A 20,065-nucleotide genomic window follows, 5' to 3' on the forward strand; every position below is an offset into this window, starting at 1 on the left:
TCAAGCTGGATTTGCCCCCTAGTAAAAATAAACCGTCCGAAAATTGAAGGGACAGTTTCGTCCTCAGAAGACGATTTATTTGTACAATTTACCAAAACAGGTGATGTGTTTGTTTGTCTAGTTTTAATATTTCCTCGATATTGAAGCGAGGTGGAAATATTGTTTCACGTAGACTACAGATTATTGGACTTTTATAGAGAAATCATCTTTTTCATCTACAAATAAAAGAGGCGTATTACGTGACTAGCTTGCTTATCATCTCATTATTTTACACAAATGTTGTTATTTTAAGTGTTGGTTTTCAAACTTCAAAAATTTAAGGTTTATTTTATTAGATATTAGAATTTATCTACGATTTCTTTCTCAAGAAGTTAAGGTTCACTTTAAGAGATGATCACTTAGTTAAAGGCAAACAAAATCACCGACCAAATATTTAATGGAAAAGAAAAGTTCTTGGTTCATTCTCTCCAGACTTGTATGAAGTTCAAAAGATTCCATACTTATCTTGAACCAACAGATGAGCTGCAATATTCATGCACGGTTTAATGTGTCTTTATTCAAGAAAAAATAAAAATTAAGACAGCAAAAAAGCGAGCTGAAACACACCAATTTGGCATCTATGCGATATTTGACTGCGGATTTAATCAAAGATGTAAGCACAACTTATCATATAAATCCGCTTTCATTTTGGCATAACTTTCGGGCAAAAGACATTTAATAACGAGAGTTGATTTTTCAGTGTTTTGATTTTATTATCCTCTCCCGCCCCGAATATCGCAAATCTCACCCCTTCCGTATCCTACTCCGACAAGACTTGTCACTCGTCCGTTTTTTACGATTCATTTTTTCTTTTAATTCCCTATATTGGGTCTCGTCGCATAATGTTTGTTCGGCGCTTTTAAAGCACAGTCAGTTTGAGTCTTGTCGAATATTGCCTTCCTCTTTTTGAAACAGTTTTAATGAATGAATCCTAGAATCCTAGAAATCCTGGGCCGCGGCCCATGGCGGCGAATTTAGGGGGCAGCAAATGTTGTAATTTTTTCAAAAGTAGGTATCAAGGAAAATATCTGATTCAGAAAAAAAATTACAAACGAGAAAAGGCGAAAAAAATCTCTCATTTCCTGAGAGTTAAAGTATAGTAATTTCTAATTTGTTCGTCTTTCGGTGATACAAGAGACAGAACCTTTCATTAGTCTAGCTGAAAGAGAAACCAAACACGCAATTTTGCCTGGAGCGGCGCGGCGCAGAGAGCAATGATGACGAGGACTTGAGATGGAAAGGAGAAGCCCTCGGCGCGCCGCGCCGGTCAGCATGAAACACATATTAGCGCCTACAAGACTCCATGAATACTTCACGCATTACGTCAAACGTAGTGCGGTCAGCAGCGGTTGGTGTGAAACTCATAGTACCTACAAGACTGCATGGATGCGTCAAAAACAATGCGGTCAGTAGAAGTCGGCGTGAAACGCATAGCGCCTACAAGACTGTAGGAATACTTCACGCATTGCGCCAAACACATTGCGGTTGGCGCGGTGGTGGAAATTAAAATCATTAAAAGACATTCATGTTTATTCTTTCATAATTTTTTCGTTCTTTTCTTAAAAATGAAAGGCCTCCTCCACACAGAGATATTTTTACGGAACTTAATTTTCGCGCAAAGTTCTGTGAACTTTTGCTAGTGCTGACAGGGCTCTCATAAAAAATGTGCCCAAAACGCGTAAACGCGTCTTATGCACCCCTCCTCCTCCGGCACGTTCACTTGATGTTTTCTATCGATGTTTCAAAACGAATGAGAAGGGGCGGCAAAATACAGGCGGCCCAAGGGTGGCAAGTATGTAAATCCGGCCCTGTATTGATCGCAAAAAAGAAGAAATGAAATATGCTATTAAGTGTAACATTGTCAGGAAGAACGAAATTTATTGTGAAACTTCAAAAAACAAAAAATGATATATTTATCCCACAGCTTTAGAGAGGTTAACCCTGTTGTGTGTCCTTCAGTGCAAAGAACACCTAAGCATTCTAAAGACTTTTTGAAGCATAGTTTGCAGACTATGAATCAGACAAAGAACGAAAATAGACAATTTGTCGTTTTCCAGGCGTAGGACTGAATTTCGACTCAAACAATTTCATCTTGTACAAGAACGTGACCATGGCTTTCCAGTTTCTACCCTAAATATTGCTGATTTTTACGCTCATAGCACTAAAAGCTCGGCAAAAAGCACGACATATACGAAAAGGTATTGAGAAGGAACGAACCGTAATTTATTTCCAGGATGTGAATGAAATAAATGTCATATTTCTCGGCTGTCTCAGACAACAATGAAAGTGTCAAAGTTCGTGATTTTGTCCGAAATCTGGGAGGGTGTGATACACGGATAGAAAAAAGTGAGGAGGGTTTTGGAGAGGGAAAAAAAGTCGTAATGAGATGAGATCATCCGTCTTCGGACATGACGGAGTGACCGAGGGATCAGATTTTACTCGAGAGCATCGGCCCTTGTCGATAGCTTCTAGCACCGCCCCTAGGGTCAAGTCCTCTGGGATCTCCGCAAAATTGATATAAAAAAAGAAACAAACAAAAAAGAATGCTATTAAACCTCATGGTAGCAGAAGAAGATCGGCAAAATAGAATTTTGCCTTTATCTTCAAACTGTAAAATCTCTCTCAGGACAGTAAGGTAATTTACCCAACTGGAAAGAGCATAAGGTTGCATACCCATCAGGGCGTCCTTGTGAAGAATGGAGTCCTGGATCCGGTCGGTGGTGTATATCAGGCGCATACCTATCAACCCCCCTTTCCCTTTACGGGACACTTGAAATAGACGCTGTTTGCAGTTGTAAATCGTAATAACAAGGTGCTCGAAGTTCGGGGGCAGAAGTGGAGGGGCGAGTCATAATGATTTCCGGACACTACCCCCAAGCTAGGCGTAGATTAGAGGCGAGCTCGAGTTTAAGATTGAGGACAAAATTAGACAATTAGTTAGATTTTACCAACTTAAAATAGCCCCGGCTGCATAATATATCTCGACTTTACAATCCGCATTCTGCATTATTGCCAAATTTGCAAGAAAATGGAATTTAAGCGTGCGTTCGCTCAAATGCCTACCCTCTTCACCTTGTCAATTGGTGAACAACAAATTCATTCATCGGCTTGGTGTTCACATTTTTCTAAAGTTGTTATATATTTATTCATCAATGGTTGTGCATGCAGAAAGAGGGAATGGATGTATGGCAAGAGTATCATGCTTAAATATGAATTGTTGGTATGGGGATCAGCCATGGAGAGCTTATTATTATTTTTTTTTTTTTTTTTTTTTTTTTTTTTTTTTTTTTTTTATCCTATATATAGCTTTTATCCCCGTGTGTTGCAATTGTGGAATATTTCAGAGGAACAACTCAGTCAAACTACTGATTTAAGCAATTTTATTTTATGCTCACATTTTACGGCAAGTGTTTTCATTGGACAAGATGTAGGAAATAGGTGAAAGAAATATTAAGTAATGAGAATATTTCACTGTACATTTTAGAAAAATGTAAACAATGAAAGCTAACTGTTGAGCAATAATTTTAAATCTGTCACAATGCTAAATACTCCTTTGAACCAGGCAGGGCATTATTTTCACCCTTTACCTCCAGTAGTAGCATTTTTATTTCATTCTCATGATTATACAAAAAGAAAACGGGGGAAAAAATTAATTCAATTATATGGGACGTCTTGGCGATAATAATATACGATATATGAAATATCTCTTAAAGAAACCTGAAAGTGTGCATGTTAGGTGTTCTGATCATTCAAGAAACGCACGTATCTAAACGGTAAAGTCTTACAAATTCATCCAGAAATCATATCTGCAGCTCACCCTCAATTGGTTCCGTGCTTTCATGCAAATGCCCTGTTTTGCAAAATTTGACATCAGAGGCAGCTTTAAAGTTATCGGTTGACGGAGGGGGGGGGGAGGGTGACTCGGGTCAGATTTATCGTGCCCTCCTGAGATTCGGCGTGGCGTGGCCTACGGTGGTGGCGGTTTCCAAAACCACTTCTCGCCCCCCCCCCTTCCCCCGAACATTTCGCCTTACCCACATCCCTGCTGTTTTACCCTTTCCGGTAAGGGCGGAGCATACTTCAACATTTTATCTCCCTCATTCGGGGCTGAAATTTTAGCGGCTCGCAATTATGAAGGTTGAGTTATGCACGGCGCGCGGCGGGGAAATTAGGGATTCTCTCACAGTGTGTGGGAATCCTTCGTCCATTTTGTCTCTTTTGATTGGTAATAGTGTACCTTAGTCCAACTTAAGAGATACATATTGACGGCGAAGATCTTGAGCTACTCTTTCAAATGCGCATGCATAACCAAATTTAGCAACATGCGATATTTTTTGTTCGAAGGAATCCTTCGGCTCCTTTACTGCAGTGTTAAGGAAAAACGCGGTATGAGCTTTCAAAAGTTGCCAAGTTTCCTCCGATTAAAACCGAATTTCCGGGGAAATTGTGAATATCATTTTCCAAAACTTTCAGACAATTTCGTGCGCAATTTAATCTAAAACATTTTAAAATTTCAAGGAAAAATATGCATGGATGTTGTCAAAAATACATGTTTTATCAAGGGAAAGTTGGCAACTCTCGAGTGCTCATATGGCGTTCTTCCGCAGCAGTTTAGTTACGGTGAAGTGGAAAGCTTCCTGATTTCAACTCGATTTTCATCCTTTCGGAATAAGTAATTCTCGTGGGTAGACGTTTTGAAACTTTTTCCTTAAATTAAGAAACTCATTCCCAAGAGACTCAAAATGAGCCATCCGAAGAGGAGGAGGGGCGGAAAAATTCTTAGAATCATACGAAGAAGCAATTAAAACAAAAACATAAATTCTAAAGCTTTTAAAGCAGGATTGAAGAAATCCGTCGTTTTTTCGTTTTCTTAACGAACTTTCGAGGAGACACTCTCCCTCTGCTCTCTTGCTTTCTCCGAAAAAGTCAGGAAGAGTTTCAGACGCATTATTGCAACCACCTTCATTGGAGAAAGACAAGCATGACTTCAAAAAGAGTAATGCCTCCTGCGGTCTGATTATTGACATTGATAGACAAAATGATAGACAAAATGATAGACATGATGGACAAAGAGAAAGTGGAACGGAATCCTATTGGTGGAAGTGGGTGGTTGCAATAATTGACGAAGGAGGCAAGTAATATATTGACTATCAGCAATCCACGAAAGATCCTGTAGCTAGTCCATCATTTCCCCCTTAGTCCATAAGAATAACAACCACCCGTTTCAACCAACAGGATCGCTCCATTTTCCATTTGTACTCTTTATCTATCTAGCTTTGTCTATCAATTTCAATAATCAGCCCGCGGGATTGTTTTAAATACAGAGGCACACGAGGATTCTACACTAGTTACTTGGAAACAGCTGTCATGGCTGCATTCATCGTAGGCAGTCAGAGCTGTAAGTTTAAGAAGTTAGACCCGCACTTAAAAATCATTTCTACACAGGACGGTGCCTGCCTTTCAGACTTGCAATTAAAATCGATGGGTTGAATAGTCTAAGGAGTTGCGGATAAAAAAAATTGCTCTTTTAAAATGTATCAATCTTCTTGAAGTTCACAGCTCAATTTTTCAGTGATAGGTTATTTTTACCACCCAACGCAGGCAAGCAACATTTGAGTTAAATTAAAATAGAAAGAAAGCCTTATAGGCCTTTTGAGGACTGAGAACACAATTATCTTAATTATACAGATTCGTTTTGTTCAACATTCCAAATGCTACAAGCATATGGTAAACTTATTTAAGAGTCTGCTTTCTACGAGGGAAGAGGTTATCTCACACTGTCCCTGGGAAATTTCGTTCATATCTTTCTCTGCGCAAGATTCGATATCCAGGAGCATAAAAGGGATGAATCGTGATCAAGCATGTGATAAAATAATAACCTCGCGGAGTCAAAACTACGTGAAATCCTTCGGAGCGGAGGGAAGTGAATTAGACCGGACTTCCGAGTAACCATGAGGGGTGGTCCGGGAAAAAGGGATAAATCAGGGTGTAATAACAATCCATCAAAGGTCAGCCACAGGAGCCCTGAGAAGTAGCCTGTCATAAAAGCTATCGACATCTAACACATCTATATCGCGCTCTCTAGCGTCTCAGAGTACCGTTGTTGCCAACTTTCACCGAGGGAAGTTCAGAAAATAGGAGCTCTTTACATCCCTGTTTGAATGAACCCTCATAAAAAACGACTATAGCTCAGTGGCGTGGCGTGCTTTGCGATATATCGATTGTTATGCCATTTAAACCTATGGAGAAGGATCGATTAACAGGGTGTACGCAGCGAACACCTTAATAGTCGATTCTTTACCATAGGTTTAAATGGCATAACAATCGATATATCGCAATTCACCCACGCTACTGCTATAGCTCAGTTAAGCGATCGGAGGAATTACTGAAGCTTTAGTTTCAGTTATATCCCTAAAGTTGAAAAAGCTCATGTGAGCCGAGAAATTATAATTTTCAAGAGAACACGATAAAAACTGAGGTATAGATATTTACACGTTGTCGAATTGGATATTGACACTATTTCTAGTGATCACTGGGAAACATGAATAACGGCTCGAGTAATTACTCATTGAACTAAAATTCAAGGTACGCACCAAATTATAAAACCGACCTTTTTTTCCACCTTACCACGTAGTTACTCGCTTTTTTAAATGCCTACTAAGGTTCCGTTTTAAATCTTTGCTCCTCCCGTTTTCGTCTCAAAATTTCCGAAGACATAAAATCATTACAGCGCAACGGGCGGATTGTTGAAATTGATAGACAAAGCTATAGATAAAGAGGACATGGGGAATGAAGCGATCCTATCGGTTGACACAGGTGGTTCTGATAGACTAACTGTAGGATCTCGTGGGTTGCTATTAGTTAGTCTATTACCTACGCCTTTGTCCATTGCAAACATCCGCTTCCATCAATATGATCCCTCCGTATCTCTTTTGTCTTCTTTGTCTATAGCTTTGTCCACCAATTTCAACAATCAGACCAGGAAGGGAAGTTTAGGTTATAGACAAACAAATAATTATTTATGACGAATCGGCAACAGGAGCAAGAATCCATCGAACTCGGAGGGTCATAATTCTGAAATAGGTGTCGGGGTATCGAAAATCGCTCTCCAGGGACTCTATCGGATGAAAAATCCATTTTTTGGTCTCTTACATAACGCAGAGTTGCAGCAATCCCTTACTGCAGCTTCGCATTTAGTGCCCGGCTGTATGTTACACTCGTAATACCTATTACATGCCCAGTCATAAATTTATACATTTTTGTTCCTCGCCGGAAATATCTCAGTTTTGATCCCGATCCTTTCTCTTACTTTATGTCCAATTCGCAGGGTTTCCGTGTCTATTCTCTCTTCCCTCTCTCGCTGAGTCTGTAGTTCAAAAGCAGCAGAGGCTTCAAGGACTGGCTATTACTTGTTCAAAATATACCTCTATCGGGACATGAGTGAAATTCATAGGGGATGGAACGAAAATAAATGCGAATTCCGTATTTTCTTTTATTCTAGCTATTTATATAGGATATCCTAAATACTTTCGCGTAACATTTTCATAGAATTCTAGGGGGTGCGCGGTGCGCATCCTGACCGCTCTGCGCCTCTAACGTGTAGGTTTCTGATAGCATTTAAATTCTTATAAGCTCTAACGATGTATATTAAGCTGGCGAGGCAGATACAAATCAACGTGCTCCTAGGTCAAGAAAATGCCTACTCGAGAAAATTGAAGGCGTTCTGTGAAACGCGGTGACAGTTGACAATATGCTCTTGCTTTAAATTATCGAATCTCAAAGAGAATGGTTCCATTTTCAGGCTACTTAGCCTGACACAGCGTGACGAATCTCTGCCTTAAACTCTCAAAATAATCCGTTCACTACTTTGTACCACGTATTGCCTAGCTTACCCCTGACTGCACTCAGATCGCTGGTTATATTTCTTCATAAGCTCTGTTTACATATCATGCTTCTCATCACTCAACTTCAGTGTGAACGATGCATTCTTTTTCTTTACCTTTTATTTCAGTTTTTTAATAATTTTTCATTGATTCCTCTTCGCATTTTTGATCATAGTTTTAATATGTATTGGGACACATATTTATCTCGATAAAGTACTCTTTTTTGTGTTTGGTGAAACAATTTTTCTTGCTGAAGGTGGCATATTGCCGAAATGTATTAAAAAAATAAACATTTAATTTTTCATCATTAAAATGTGTGTCCTGGTGAAAATTTTATTTCTTCATTTTATTTTATTATGCGACACGCAAAATGTGATTTTCCAATGATTATTACATCATGCTGGATCTTTCTTGACAAGTTTATAACTATGACGCATCAAGGAAGGGAAAAAATCATGAAACGAAAGTTTTTTTACTCGCCGACTGAACTTTGTTTTCTGTCACCAATTTACCTTACGTTGATTTCGCTTTTTCCCACGAGCAAAAAAATTGAATTTTGGAAATGTCATTTTTAAATGGTGATCCCCACTCACCATTGATGTTCGGTAATTTGGTTTGTTTAACGTATACTGCATGAAATTTTGATGAGAAATCATATCCGATGGTGCTTAAAGTATACTGTCCAGTAGCCTACATTGTAACCAAGGCAGTCTCAATTTAAATTGTGTATCAAAGTTCTCCGGAAAACTCCCATGATCGGGAAATAGACCGAATGGAACTCCCTTAGGATATTAGTTAAAGGAACCGTATTTATTCGCACAGCTCTAAACCACTTAATGCGTCACCCCTGCAATCCCGGCAGTGAGCTCTAAGCCAAAAAAAAAAAAACGCATATACGCTTTCGTAAATTGCCTAATTTATTCCTCTAAAATACTAATTTCTGGGGAAACTTGCGTGGAAAATATACCTTGACTTTTTCGAAGATTCCCACATGAAATTCATCTAATATACTCGAGAATTTCAACGAAGTATTTATACTCAGATTTTCCTTTCAAAAAATGCATTTAATTTATGAGGCATGGTGGCAACGTCTAAATACTTGTACGGCTTTTTTTTTTTTCTTAGCATGGCAGAGCAGGCTCCCGATATGATCGGCCGGTCAAAGGCATCGTAACGAGTTCTAACGAAAGTACTTCCAGCAGCAACCGACCGAAAACTTTCAGAGAGAGACCGACCAGAGAGGTAGGGTGGTCGAGAGAAGGGCGAAAATCCGACACTCCGAGTCGAGGCGATAGACAAAATTTGAGGGATCGTAAAAGGCTCGTCACTGGGGAGTGTTTTAAGCCGCTGTTAATATTTCATAGGCGCCCGGGCCCGGGACCGAGACTACCAGGACGTGCTCCGGTGCTTGACAGGTTGCAGACTTACGATTCACAGGCGCGGATGCCCGCCTTGTCGTCGGCATCGAGTCGCGAGGCGAGACGTGGCCTCCTCCATATTTTAGGTGCTTCTTAAAGACTTCAACTTTCTGCTCCCTGATGTCTACTCTCCTCCCGTGGAGGCGGTTTGCACCGAGTGTTATACAGGTGGCACTTTCGCTCCCTTTTTGGTGGTCTTTTTTACTACTGTTCATGTAGGCCAATTAAGTTTTTCACCGTACTTGACACACGTATGTACACCCGCAAACATTTTTCATAAATTAAAGTTTTTTATCCCAATTAAGGTGAATCCACGCAGTGACCCGAAAGTCCTGGACCACCTCTGTAACCTCACATATTCTTGCCCCTTTTTAAAGTGGTCTCCCTAAAATTTCGGGGGAGGGGTCCTGAAGTCTTTACCTTTAGCCTAGGAGCACTCAAGAAATATCAAGTCTGTATCTTAACTTGTTCGAAAGTTACGGTGCTGATGATGAAGGACTCAACGGAACGAAGTCATCAATCGCGAACAATAATTAATTGTAGGATGTGACTCATCGAATGCGATATTCCGCACTTGCATACTTTCAGCTTTATTTTGGAGTTCACAAAGTGGATCATTATTGAGGGTGAACAGTTGAAATGCCCCTCTAGTTGTTAAGGTTCCGTATTTTGACAGTAATTGAAAGAGAAACCGGGTAATTTAGTTAAATTGATATATTCACTGAGTAGGAACCCAAATAACGTAAGATGAGTGAGCATTTATGGTGTATGTAAAAAAAACATTCCATGAACTTACCGAGACAATGATAGAGCTTCTAACAATAGTGTAACGTTCATACATCTTGACCTGGAGAGTTACATTCGGAAATACTTTTTGCATTGCACTTTGAATGTGCATGTGTAATATTTCCATACAAAGGATTTGCAGGGAAGGAGCAAGAAACACGTCGAAGAGGAAGTATGATAAAAGCAAATATTTGAGTGAGTGACAGTTCTGGAACTATATTCAAACATGCTCATGGTGTGGAAGGATTATTTCGTCTCCAAATCTAAACGTAGTTGCCAATCTGCAATATATCTCTCCTTCTGATCGTGTTTAAAAAGAGCGGCAATGTTTTCAAGGGTAATGTTCAAATTTTATAAACTAAATATTGCGTATGAAAATAGCAGATGAGAATCTTCCTTAAACTGCATTTATTGTCGGTGCGCTATTCACAAAACTGCCAAGTTGCGGTTTGATTCGATATTTCTGGACGTTTGTTCGAAAAAATAGCTGAGAAAGTCTTCTCCTAAGATTTAATATTGTGAAATTAATTTTCGGTCTTCAAGATGAAAAGTCCCTTTCTCCGTGGATATTGACATTCCTCCGTTTACCCAATTGGCATCTAGACGACGTAGGTATTAATTAAAGCACTACGCAACATGTTTTCAAATTTTAAAACACAAAGAAAACACATCGTACACCGGAAAGCTTGGGCATTAACTCCTTATTCAAAAGACCCCAAGTGTTTACAGTTAACATTGGTCAAATTGCAACAACACAAATGACGTCATTTGTACAATGTAACTTCCCCGTGACTCGTAAAAAATTCTTATTAACATCTCGTTTAAGAGTAAATTTCCGAGATATGTGAATTTCTTTCATGGAAGATTTTGAAGAGAAAACACGTGATTTTTCTGTCTCGATCAGAACTTGTCTAGTGGCTCATTCAGAAACTGTAGATACAAAAACTGTAGATACATCTGTAGAAGATACAGAACTGTAGACAGTGAGAACTGTAGAAACCGGAATCAGAAGGCAATTCGTCACCTCCCTTACGGAGAGACGTGACTACATTTCAGTATTGCCAAACCTCTTCTCGCATGCTGCATTCTTACCAAGAGAATTTTGAGCCCATCAAACTGAAAATTTAACCGATTTTTCCTCTGGTCTCGTGCAAAAATCGAAGAAATTTTGGGGAAATTGGGCCTATATACATTCTTGTAAAAAATGTAACTGTTTGAGGCAATTTTGGAGCCTTGCAATCGAGTCACATTCCTTCGTCCGAGAAACGATGAATTTGTATCAAAATTTAGGTTTTATACCGGCAACGTAGCCTTATCCGCTCTGGTGCGACTGTAGGGATCCAAAAACAGATAGTTCAAGCGCTATATTCCCACCCAAAACGATAATCCTTCATAGACGATACCTTGCATAAGTGGGTTTTGACGTTGGTGCCTCTGCGCGGGGGTAGGGGGAGGGGGGCATCGATATCTGTCGAATATGGAAGAGGGAAAGCTTGTTGTCCCTGAGGCGTCCCCAAGACGCACGTCCAGCCTGGCAACCCGTCTAATCCCTCAGGGATCTCTTTCCTTTTGACTCCACCTCATAAATAGCTTTCTAAGCCTTTTCCTCTTTTTTTCGGCGGGAGCTATGATGCCAACTTAGCGATGGGATCCACGTTTTGAAATCGAATTAAGTTACAAGAAATTTAAAAATTTCATGACTCGAGTAATGTGTTTGGAAATTCGATGGTGTGCGATTGTTACGTCGTTTGAGGAAAATAAGCACAACATCTAGCGCTAGGTCACTGATACAACCACCAGTAGTGTTGCGTGCTTTACGATATATCGATTAATCTGCCGATTAAAGCTATAGATTAGGATCGATAAACAAGGTGTTCACATAGCAAAAACCGTAATAATCGATTCTTTACCACAGCTTCAAATGAGGAAATATCGATAGTCGGTCATTCTCGCCTTAAAACTACGGCTGTTATCACTTGTAATATTTTAGGAACATGTCGGTGTGCTCTTAAAATGTGACAGTTCTGCAGTACAAATATGACATTTAAACAGAATGATTGAAGTTCAAATGACGCTTGTGATAACCAAGTTCCGAAAAAAAACTTTATCATTACACTAATTGAGAATATTTGTGTCTCTGTTTTTATCCTCAGTCCATTTCTAACGATTGTTGCTCTCCAAACCGGCACAAACCCCTCCGTGAAGGCGTATTTCAATATTAACGCGATATTACAGAAAAGTACTTGTTGGTAAAGTAAATAATAACCAAAATACGATGGGCTCCTGAAATATGAAAACACGTGAAACTGGAACATCCGCAAATTATCTATTCTGCATTTTCAATGTTCCTTTTAGCATGGCCGGATTCACCTACTTGCCGCCCATGGGCCGCCTGTATTTTGCCGCCCCCTTCTCATTCGTTTTGAAACTCGATAAAAACCATCAAATGAAGGTGTCAGCGGGAAAGGGGTGCATAAGACGCATTTACTCGTGTTGAACACATTTTTGGGAAAGCCCTGTCAACACTACTAGCAAAAGTTCACGGAACTTTGCGCGAAAGTTAAGTTCCATAAACCTATCTCTGTGTGGACAAGGCCTTCCATTCATAAGAAATGAACGAAAAAATTATGAAAGAACAAACATAAATGTGGATCAATGATTTTAATTTCCGCCGCCGCGCCGCGCAGACCGCATCGTGTTTGGCGCAACGCGTGAAGTATTCACGCAGTCTTGTAGGCGCTATGCGTTTCATGCTGACCGCACTGTGTTTGCAATGCGTGAGGTATTCATGCATTCTTGTAGGCGCTATCCGTTTCACACTGACCGCAATGATCGCACTATGTTTGATGCAATGCGTGAAGTATTCGTGCAGTCTTGTAGGCGCTAATATGTGTTACATGCCGATCGCCGCGCCGCGGGCTTCTCCTTTTCATCTTAAGTCTTCGTTATCATTTCTCTCTAAGTCGCGCCGTTTCAGGCCAAATTGCGTGTTTGGTCTCTCTCTCAACTCGACTTAATGAAGGTGCTGTCTCTTGTATCACTAAGAGACGACAAAATTAGAAATTTCTATACTCTCAGGAAATGAGAGATTTTGTCGCGTTATCTCGATTGTAATTTTGTTTTTATAAATCCGATTTTTTTTTGTACCTACACTTTAAAAAATTTCAAATTTTTGCCGCCCCTTAGATTTGCCGCCATGGGCCGCACCCCATGTGGCCACCCCCTTAATCCGGTCCTGCCTTTTAGCAAGCTGTAAGCCATATATAAGGCAATACAGCATCGATTGTCTTTCTGAGATTGTACATATTTTCATCAGGGATAAGCACGACTCCCCGAGAAGATTATTTTTCTTTTTTGCTATAGATCTCCAAATGTATTAGTAATTTCAAAAAGGCCGGAATTTTCAACCTGTTTTTTGATTGTTTGTTTTGTCTTGCATTTTAGACACACTTTTCAGGGGACGATTAAGCTTCTGAGCGCCTGTCACTTGCGTTCCGAGAAGCCATTTGCCGCCGTAGTAAGAACAACCGGAGAGATCAAAAATTTCAAAAAAAAATTGATAATGGACTTTCCCCCCTTTAAAAAATACTCACTCGAATAAAGACAATTTACAAACGCACTCGCTGGCAGCACTGGCAGGAATTGCGACTTGAAGCCGTGCGGTTCCGTTTGCAATATGGTACGGGCGGATCGTGTTGAGAGTGGGAAAATAGGCAGATATAGAGGGTATACCGATTGCTAAGGGAAAATCTTCCCACTTGTCGATCAAATATGATTTCCTAATCGGTTTACCGTGCATAACACGCCTCCCCTTCTCCGCATGGATGCACGTTTCTTCACACCTCTTGACGTGGGGCTTTTTTATACGGTATATTTCCACTCGAAGGGAATAAATGCATTCTGTACGTAGATTTGAGTTGAACCATTTTCTTACGTCTTTTTTTCACATCATTATTTTCTCGTCTCAAGCGATCTAACGTAACTTTTCCATCATAGAGGATCAAATTTGTATGCCTCCTATTCATGCACAAGAGGTTGGCTGAATATACTGGTATAAAGTCATCTAAGTAATTTTCATTTTAGAAGACTAACGGAAAATGTGTGATATCAAAGTAAGAACTTAAAAAATCAACAGATAAACTACCTAAAATTAACAACCACTCAGACCTGGGTTTACGTGATATTATTTTCTTGATAATTATTAACCTGTTGTTGGAATCTTACACATTTGTTCTGTTATCGTTCATTTCTGCTATGTCTAATATTCAGATTATCTTTGATGATATGAACAGGGTTTGCAGAATTTTTTTTTTTTCAGATTAAAAATCAGGAGGATCACACCAAAGTTCATATAATATCTCAAAAATGTATAAGCGTATATATTTTACTTTTGGCAAAATAATGCATTTTTAGGATAGTTCTCTATTCTTGTTCTTTTACCTGTACACATTGGTGATGAAATAAGATACCTACATAAAGCCGCTTTTATAGCGCCGCCTCGCGCTCTGCGACGCCCAATCGCCATTGCCCCCTATCCTCCCAGAGATCATCAGGCAATTGCTGACTTGGAGATTCACATGAAGGATGTGGGAAAGGCCGTACGAGAGCTGAAGAACGATAAAGCTCCGGGTCCGGGAAATATTCTTGCAGAGTTGATAAGATATTGAATAAGAGTTGAAATTAGATACATTTCATAAAACTTCTCACATTAGATAGGTAATTTGACATATCATGCTAGGAACGATTCGTTCCCAGAGACTAAACAATTCACGCATCGGCAACGATTTTATCATTGTGACTGAATTCGTCGGGTGTCGATCACCACATAGGTTTTTAACAATCTAGTGCGCACTATAACCGAGGATTTTTCTCAAGAGAGGGAGAGAAGCAAAAAAGGACACGTCGCAGAAAAGAACCACCAGATTTTATGAACGCATGGAGGAAAAATATGGTGAGAACACAGAAAGCGGAGATAGAGAGAAGTTCAGAAAGCTCGTCCACTTCTGGTTGGCGACAGGTGAACAGTAGTGATTGAGCATTGGACTCAGGTTTAAAAAGAGTAATAGGACAGAGAAAGGAGCAAAGAGGAAGCGAAAAGGACGCCAGGAAGAGGGGCGGGCAAATAAGCGAAAAGCATAGGAGCAGGGACCGAACACTTACTGAAAACCTATACGGGATAATTGAATTCAAAGTATTGCAAGATGGTGAGATGATATGGTCGCGACTCATAAACTTGAGGGCGGTGTCGGCAAATATGGCGAAAAAAGCTTCACTTAGATGCTTTCCCGGTGTAGCGTTCCATCCCTCTACCTACAGATTCTGCGTAGAAAATAACGATTAACAATTGATAACAATGAATATCGTTTCGGTTCTGTGAAACAACGTTTTTTTCATCCGTCAAGTTTCTTCGTATGTTTCTCATTCTCATTATAAGTAAAACTTATGTCCGTGACTTCCGGGGGATGGGAGGCATTTAGAGGACCAAAAGCTCCAAGATACATTGCCTATATTCACAATCTTATATATCGACGGTGAAACTACCAAACCACGTATCTCGTTTGCGGTGTTTAAAAATCTACGCTCGCATTTTATTTTTTTGAAGTAAACCAAATCAATATCATTCCTTGAAATTTTCACAGAATTTTCTCCGCGCGAAGAGAAAAATTCACAGAAATTTTCAAGACTGGACGTTAAGTAGTTTTTCATTTAAAAAATAAAGTATGACAGGAAGTCTGCGACGTCGCAAACCGAGATACGTGGTTTGGTAGTTTCACCGTCGATATGCCATTTCACCGACGAAATCAGTTACGAGCGGAGGACTCGCTCACTGGAATTTACGAATCAAACAGCACTAGATACGTTTTTTTCAAATCTCCATTGTTGAACTCAATACACTGTGATAAATGATAATAGTCTGTTTCCACGTGCGGAGATGACTTGAGTCAATTGACTCGTGGATAGAGTCAATAGAGAATTTGCACACAAAAAATTTTATTACTTCATCTGAGAGTGCTTAAAGAGCTAAGTTCGCAGTATTTTTCATAATTTTTTTCCGACATGAGAAATCGGAGAAAAATTGATATAAAAATGAGGAAATTTGCCGCATTGTAAAGTCATCTCGCGGCATTTGCCATTTAAACACATGCATTCTAGCAGAGGTTATTCTGTCACATTTTCCCGAATAATTGTCCAATTTAGAAACCAAGGATGTCCTCGTGCTTAGTTTTCCTAGCAGTATCATTTTAAAGATGAAATCGAAAAAATTTAAGACACACGCAAATTCTCCATCGAGACTCCCTCTCAAAATTGATTAAGGTTATTCAGGACAATTTGAGCCATTTTAGTCAGCTAGAGTAATTCGGATCCAAAGGAATTGGAATAGAGTGAAATAATTGTACTGTCGTGTAATAATTGTAAGACGGTAGCCATAGGAGCCTTGGCTGGGGATCCCTGCGAGGAGCCATGTGGCAACTCTCGTTGGGCGTCGGGAACGGAGGCTAGATGCCCGGGCACTCGGTAACACTTGCAGAGTTGACAGTTTGAATTTCAAACAAATTGTAGATATTCGCCATTCTGTAATAAATTTCGCGCGCGCACGCCCGGCCCCCGCTCGCGCGCACGCTTCCGAGCTTCGAACTTGAGTCACGCACTTGGACGTTCGCACCGTTGCCGGGCCACGGATTCGCCGCCAGATCCCTGGGAACCAGACACCACCACTGCCGTGAGAGTCAAGAGAGCAGGAAGTGTCAAATTTTCGAAATCGAGTTTCCTTCAAAATTCGTCTCATCTTTTTTGCATGAAAGCACTGAAATAGCTGAAACAGTAATATTCATCTAAAAAAAAAAAAATCTATCCGGAAAATATTATAAATATCACGTAGGAAAATAAATCAAATTGGAATTATGTACATACATTTATTAAGGACATTTTAATTAAGAAGAATAAGATTTTAAATGTAAGTATTAACTCATTACCAATCAATAATAATGTACCCTCCCGAAGTAGTGTCTTAGACGGTTCCGGGAATAATGATTGCAACTCTATTATTTAAAAAGAATTAAATGAAAATAAGTAAATAGGTAGAGACATGAAATGCACAATATAACTAATTTGATAGTTGATATGTAGCTATATGTAAGTAATTTAATCTATTTTGCACAATCACTATGTCAATTGCACTTCTTCCCAATTTCGAGCAAGACTGCTGTCGGTCTTGTTTCAAAGTTGTTATCTGATAAATAAAATCATTATTAATTAAAAAAAAAAAAAAATATTCATCTTAATTTTATAAAAACGAGCAGGGCCGGATTTACTTACTTGCCGCCCATGGGCCGCCTGTATTTTGCCGCCCCCTTCTCATTCGTTTTGAAACATCATTAAAAACCATTAAGTTAGCGTGCCGGTGGAAAATGGGTGCATAAGACGTGTTTACTAATGTTAGTCACATTTTCTGCGAAAGTCCTGTAAACACTACCAGCAAAAGTTCACGGTACTTTGCGCGAAAGTTAGGTTCTGTAAACCTATCTCTGTGCAGACAAGGCCTTTCATTTATAAGGAATGAACGAAAAAATTATGAAAGAACAAACATAAATGTGGTGTAGTAATTTTAACTTCCGCCGTCGCGCCGCGCTGACTGCACTGTCTTTGGCGCAATGCGTGAAGTATTCCCTCAGTCTTGTAGGCGCTATGCGTTTCACGACGACCGCTGCTGGCCGCACGGTGTTTGACGCAATCCGTGGAGTATTCATGCAGTCTTGTAGGCGCTATTATGTTTCATGCCGATCGCCGCGCCGAGGGCTTCTCCTTTTCATCTCAAGTCTTCTAGGCCAAATTGCGTGTTTGGCTTCTCTCTTAACTCGACTAATTAAAGGTGCTGTCTCTGCGAACAACGACACAATTAGAAATTACTATACTCTCGGGAAATGAGAGATTTTGTCGCCTTTTCTCGTTTGTATTTTTTTTCTGAATCCGATTTTTTTTTACCTATACATTTAAAATAATTGCAAAACTGACCGCCCTCTAAATTAGCCGCCTTGGGCCGAGGCCCATGTGGCCACCCCCTCAATCCGGCCCTGAAAACGAGACGCTTTATTAGAAAGCACTAAGAGCGCAAAAAATTACGTAGTTTCAGGCAAGACAGCAGTATGTGACAATGTTCTTCCAGAGAGCCAATGAAAACAGTGCTTTCAAGTAAAGAGTCGCCCTCGTCTGCAAATTTCGAACCTAAAAATAAGTTTGTTGTGTGTCCAAAACCCAACCACGAAAGCATGCAGAAGGTTGCATTTATGGCTGTCTTGCCTGACAATAACCCAGCATGAAAATGAAAAATACCCTTTTTATGTAATTGAAATAAAATCATTCGATAATTTAATCAGCAAAACTACTTCTAGGAGTCTTTCGGACGATTAATGCATGGCAGTTTGACAAAGAAGGGAGGCTTCTTTCATTACAATTTTCCGGTCAGAAGCTTCTGAGCCCGCTTTCTCAAAACTTCATTTTTGCACTTACTGCTCTCTTCGCTATCACGACGGACCAGACCTGCCATCTTGCCGAAAAGGTCAGTAACGTCCTTTCCGAAATCGAGCTGGCTTCAAAATTTGATTCATGACATCATATGGACGTAGTTCTGCCAAAAGGAATTATGTGCATTATGACATGAGCCTTGAGACCCATAAGAATACACGCATAATAAGGCTCACGTCATAATGCACATAGTTCCGTTTAGCAGGAATACGTCCACATACTCTATAGTATAAAATCATATGAGCAACGGGTAACGCATAACGCCTAAGGGGAGAAGCACTTCGGAGGGCTGAAGCGCGGAGCGCTTGAAATCGGGAACTTGAGAATAACGCCGTTAAAGTTTGCAGGCACTGTTGCCCCCTTCCGAAACGATTCATGTCAAATTATGCTATCTCTATCTATGCAAACGGTTTGAAATTGTGTCCCGATCTCCTTTTAACTATTTTAGAGCATAATCACGAAAAATTGGTATTTTTCACCCAAAATTAGTATTTTCTAAACCGAGAAATTTCAATATTTACCCTTAGGCAAGTTTTGCCTGACTCCTTCAAATTCAAGGTATTTTAAAGAATATAATTCTTACGTAGGATTCGTCATCAGTTTTGACCCCGCTCTGCGTGCACTGCTTGGATTCAGCTGCAAGAAAGAAAATGATAAAAAATGAAGTAAAAAAATAAACAATTCATCGGCTTGCCATCTCGACCGACATCATTTCCCTACCTCAAAGAATAATACAATGATCCGCCGACACATAAAGCCAGGGAACAGATATGAATATGAACAAATAAACACCATAAGTTATTCAGGGAATGCCGATGATGCGACCGCAGCGCATTCTCGCGGCGCGGACCCATTGTTCCCCGGCGGCGACCGCTGCTACGTCATTCAAAAAGCCCTGTCCCCACGATTTGAAGCCGTAATAAATAAAAATGAAATACTAAACGACAGCCACACCGAGATCCCATCGACTGCTCCAATTAAAATAAATTTTCATGCGCCCTTTACTTTTACTTTGTTTTCACTTCTTTCTTGAGCCGTAAGGGGGGGGGGGGGGGCACTGTCATATCAAGCTCGGGTTCCACGCAATTGTCCTGTGACGTGATTGAGTATTGTCTATCGAAGCTTTTGTCTGTGGTATTTACCGTCGTTGCCGCATGAGCTAACATATATTCAATTTTTGCAATATAAATTGCTCGGTAGCTGACCATCCCCCATATAATATTCAGACGATCTAAGCGGTGTATTTGTTGTACACACGGTTTCTCGGAAATTACACACATATAGGAAGCTTTTTACCAAACAGAAAAAGGTTCATTTAACGTTATGTAAGATCACCTTCAATTTTTAGTGTAAGCAGTATGAGTTCCCATGTAGTCGAGTATAGGTATCATCCTCCAGATAACAGTTGGAAGACTC

This window comes from Bemisia tabaci, chromosome 1, assembly GCF_918797505.1.
Source record: "Bemisia tabaci chromosome 1, PGI_BMITA_v3".
NCBI lineage: Eukaryota > Metazoa > Arthropoda > Insecta > Hemiptera > Aleyrodidae > Bemisia > Bemisia tabaci.